This window comes from Diceros bicornis, assembly GCF_020826845.1.
Source record: "Diceros bicornis minor isolate mBicDic1 chromosome 2 unlocalized genomic scaffold, mDicBic1.mat.cur SUPER_2_unloc_6, whole genome shotgun sequence".
Lineage (NCBI taxonomy): Eukaryota > Metazoa > Chordata > Mammalia > Perissodactyla > Rhinocerotidae > Diceros > Diceros bicornis.
In genome coordinates, this window is record NW_026690880.1 from 81,319 (window position 1) to 85,621 (window position 4,303).

Sequence of the window (4,303 nt, forward strand, 5' to 3'; positions counted from 1 at the left end):
TCTAGCTTCACCACCTTCATGGACAACTACTCGGCCTTAGACACATCCCACCAAGTCAAGGACCAGCTGTTTACTAGGTGAGTGGCCACTCCCACCTCAGCACAGTGGTGACTCTGCCCCCTGCCAGCTATGTGTCCTGGGAGTGTCACCAAATCTCTCTGAGCCTCAGTTTCCTCCTAGAAAAGTAGGGTGGGAAAGGATAAATTTCACGGGGATCTTGTAGGAACTCATGGGATCAGCCATGGCGGGTGCTTACATGGTGCCTGGCTCTGCAGAGAGGGCTGTGGACGTGCTGTGGTTGTTCATGGTGTTTATTTCTCTCTTCCCCATCAGAAGTAGTCTGCCTCACCCATCTCTGAGATGCGGCCTTTCTGAATTTGGAAAAGCACATGGAAACCACCCTGTCAAGGAGTTGGAGATTCCATTCAGCTGGTCCTGGTCCTTTTCCTGGGTTAGCCAATCAAGGATCTCTGGGGCAGCAGAGAGGCCCTAGGCCCACTCAGGTGTCTGGGATGGTTCTGGGTGGACTACATTCATTCAACCATGTAGCTTAAGCACCTACTGCATGCAGGACATTTGGAGACAGTAAACTCAGTGAATGAAGGAGACACAATGCGTGGCCTCAATTTCCGTCTGAGAGTCAGACGTTGACATTAGACATCATTCGCAGGTCTTGTCATCCCCCGTCCATCCCAAGGGAGGCCCTCAGAGCCTCCTTTACATCTGGAGGCATCTCCCCTTATTCCAGCCAGGAGGGCAGAGCACAGGACCACCTAAAAAAGTGAGTGGTCTTTGGGTCCAGAAGGACGGCCTCCTGTCTCTAAAGAACAAGCTGTCGGGGGAGAGATGGAGGCTGTGGCTGAGGGGAGCCTGTCAGAAGCCGCATCTCACGCATCTTTTGATTCCCATGGGAAGGCAGAGGCCCGGTGGCTTGCACTGCAGGAGGACAGGAGTCAAAGAGCTATGGATGGGTGCCAGGACCCCTGGGAACCAGAGGGGTGGCTGGGCTGAGTTCTCCCCTAGAAACTCATTCCCACCACAGACCCATTTTAATCTGCCTCCCCTTCTCCACATCTACCTCTTCTCACCACCGCCTCCAGGCCCAGAACAGGAGGTGTGTGAGCAACCTGCTCACAAATCTGTCTCAGTGCTCAATCCAGTTGCACAAGTGCAACTGGCTGTGTCCCAGACCTTCAGGAGAAGAGTGTCAGTGGGAAGAGAGTCACAACAGACTCTGTGTCAACATGCTGGATAAGCAGGCCTGCCACTGCCAGGATAGCCTCACAGGGGTCAGGGCTGCCATGTGGCTCTCACCTGGAAGGAGAGGGGCAGGCATAGGGCCCAGACCCAAGCCAGGGTGTCTTGGGTGAGAAGTGTGGAGGGAAAGGCCAGGCCTCTGACTCTGTTGCCCAATTGCCTCCCCCAGTGCCATCTCTTCTCTGGTGGGAACCTGCCTGGACCCAGGGCAGGATTTCTGGGAGCTCCTGCACTATCCCTGCTTCAGCATGAAGCTAGCCTCTCTGCATCTCAGCTTGCCTGGCTCGGGGCTGCAGGGCCACGCCTACCTTCTCCAGGTCCAGCTGGAGCATCCAAGGCCCATTGAGGAAGAGCTGGAAGGTGAGGTGACTGCAGTCTGGGATGACAATTTGCAGAGTGTTCGGAGGCTTGGTTCACTTCAAGGCAGTGGGGTCTTTCCTGGCTTTGACAGGCACAGGGGAAGTCAGCTACTTGAGTGACACTGTTTCTTTCTCCTGCTGTAGTACCATCTCCAGAGCTCCCTCCAGCTCCAGAGGCAGAGCAAGGGCCAGCTCCACGGCTAGATCCAGCTCCAGCTCTAGTTCCACCACCTGTGCTAGAGCTGGAGCCAGTGTCACCTCCATCAGTCCCTCCAGGGCCAGAGCCACCACCACCATCAGCTCCAGCCCCAGTGCCAGCTCCTGAGCTGGAGCCAGCTGGACCATTGGCTCCAGGGAGAATCCTCCCTCCACCTGGAGAGATAACAGCAGAGCCAGATCCAGCCCCAGAGCCCGCCTGCCCCTGGGACGTGACCACCAAGAACCTGCTGAGGAAGGAGAAGCCTGACTTCTTGGAGTTCCCTCCCCGGCTGGTGGCAGAGCAGTTGACACTGATGGATGTGGTGAGCAGCGGGGCTCTCAGGGCAGGTGGGGCCGGCCTTCCCTGTGCCATCAGCTGCCCCAGACCTGCCATTTCCTCATCCAGAATCCCATGATCTCGGTGCAACCTCTTGCTTCCCCACTTACCCTCATGTGACCTGAGCAGCCTTCTTAACTCCCAAGCCTTGGCTGTCCTCATGTGGACAGTAGGGATGGACTTTGAGAGCAGCTGCCATGCAGAGTGGCTGTGCAGGTGGATGAGGTGGAGCAGAGAGGAAGTTGGGCAGAGTCTGCGCTTTGGTGGCGGAGGGGAGCACACTGAAGTGCTGTCTCGTCCTTGGGTAGTTCACTCATTTGCCCAGGAGGCCTCAACAGCCTCAACGCTAATTAGGCACTTAATGTGTACATGACTACAAGGCAGACAAACAAAGCCCGTGGTTGTTGCTGCCTTGGGGGAATGTGCATCTGAAAGAGGAGTCAGACCCCAGGATGGTCAGAATGGGTGGAAGATGCCCCTAGAGATGGTCAGGAAGGAGCTGAGTTCTGGTGCTTGGAGGAAGTGAGACTGGGCGGCGAGCAAATGCCACTTCCCTGTGCCACAGTATCGGTTCCTGGGTCATCCTGTGCTGGGTGCCCTCAGGGGACACAGGCAACACCCAGGGACTCCCACAAGCCTCAGGCCGCATTCTCAGCTTCCTGAGCTCCAGCTCTCACCACTGACCTGGCCTGGGACTGGGGCTGCAGATGCTGAGCTGGGCTGTGGCAGGGCTGGGTGACACTCCCTGTCCTCCCCAGGAGCTCTTCAAGACAGTGAGGCCCCAGGACTTCCTTGACTCCATCTGGTCCCAGTGTGACAACAGGGGCAATGAGCACCTGGCACCCAGCATCCATGCCACCACGACGCACTTTAACAGAGTGGTCGAATGTGTCATCACCACCTGCATTGGGGACCCGAGCATGATGGCCCAGGACAGGGCCAGGGTGGTGGAGCTCTGGATCCAGGTGGCCAAGGTAAGATGTGGGAGGCCCTGGAAGCCCCTCTCTGGAGTCGGGGGAACTGCCCCTTCTCCTTTCTCAGCTCTCATGTTTGAAGTCCGTGGTCTGAGCTTTTGCACAATCCTCAGGACCCTCCTGCCAGGCCTCGATGACCTGACTCCTGGTCCCTGTGCTGGGAAGCTCATCCCTTCCTGGGTTCCTTCCTTGGCTTGAGCTGAAATCCTCCTCCCTGGAAGTATTCCTCATCAGGTTCCAGCTGTGCATTTCCCGGGTCCCTGAGCTGCTGTCTCATCCACGATAGGAGACGTCAATGAGGCGACAGAAGCCAGAGGAAGCAGGGCTCCAGCTCCTCCTCACAGCTCATTCTCTTTCCTTCCTCAGGAATGCCAGGGCCTGAGGAACCTTTCCTCTCTCCATGCGATCCTCTGGGCTCTGCAGGGCCCCTCCATTCAACGTTTAAAAGAGACGTGGAGACAGGTGTCCAGGTGGGTAGGCCTCTCTCCATGCGAGCACCACCTGGGTGGACCAGACACCCCCCACAGGGCTGGCATTGCCCTTCAATCAGTTGGGACCTCCTGGGAGACAGCAAACCCTGGGGATAGGGTCTGACCTGGTTGGCAGGCTGGAAGTCTTTCTGAAAACTTAGGCCAGTGGTTCTGCTTCAGGAATCAGTTTCCCTAAGTGACAGATCATGGCTTGAACCAAATTGAAGATTTTCAAGTGTTTGCAGCAACAGAACTCTCTGTCCACATGAAATTAAGACTGTTTAAAACACATCTGCTGAGAAAATAAGAGAATGGAGGCCCCAGGTGACAATAGGAGAGCCCCCTCCCCAGTCCCAGACACCTCAGGGCTCAGAGGACACAGTGAAAATGCTCACCCAGGCTGTCTGGATCTTCTGGGTTTTCAAACAAAAGGAGTTTACCCTCAAACCACTCCACAGTGATTCTTTCCTTTTTTCCCTCCTCAGGAAGAACTGTCAAATGCTTAAAAACGTCCTCCAAACATGCCACCGGGAGAGCAGGAAGCTTCTCAAGGAGGTGAGTGGAGGCTGGAGAACTGGAAGGACGGGAGGTGAGGTGGGGAGGGACCAGGCAGGATGTGCTTTGGTAAGTTTTTCACTTAAGGTTCCCCGAGAAATAACGGTCTGCCTTGTCCAGCTGGACAGGAAGCGGGGGGTGTGAGCTGCAGGG

At 56.2% G+C, this 4,303-nt stretch overlaps 1 long non-coding RNA gene across 1 annotated transcript; it reads left to right on the forward strand.

Annotated features, from left to right (window-relative positions):
* The first annotated feature begins 2,974 nt into the window (after positions 1 to 2,974).
* LOC131401812 (uncharacterized) lies at positions 2,975 to 4,092 on the forward strand. Its single transcript, XR_009217997.1, has 3 exons — positions 2,975 to 3,125; positions 3,492 to 3,595; positions 4,081 to 4,092. It is a non-coding gene; the product is annotated as an uncharacterized LOC131401812 (long non-coding RNA).
* Positions 4,093 to 4,303: the final 211 nt, after the last annotated feature.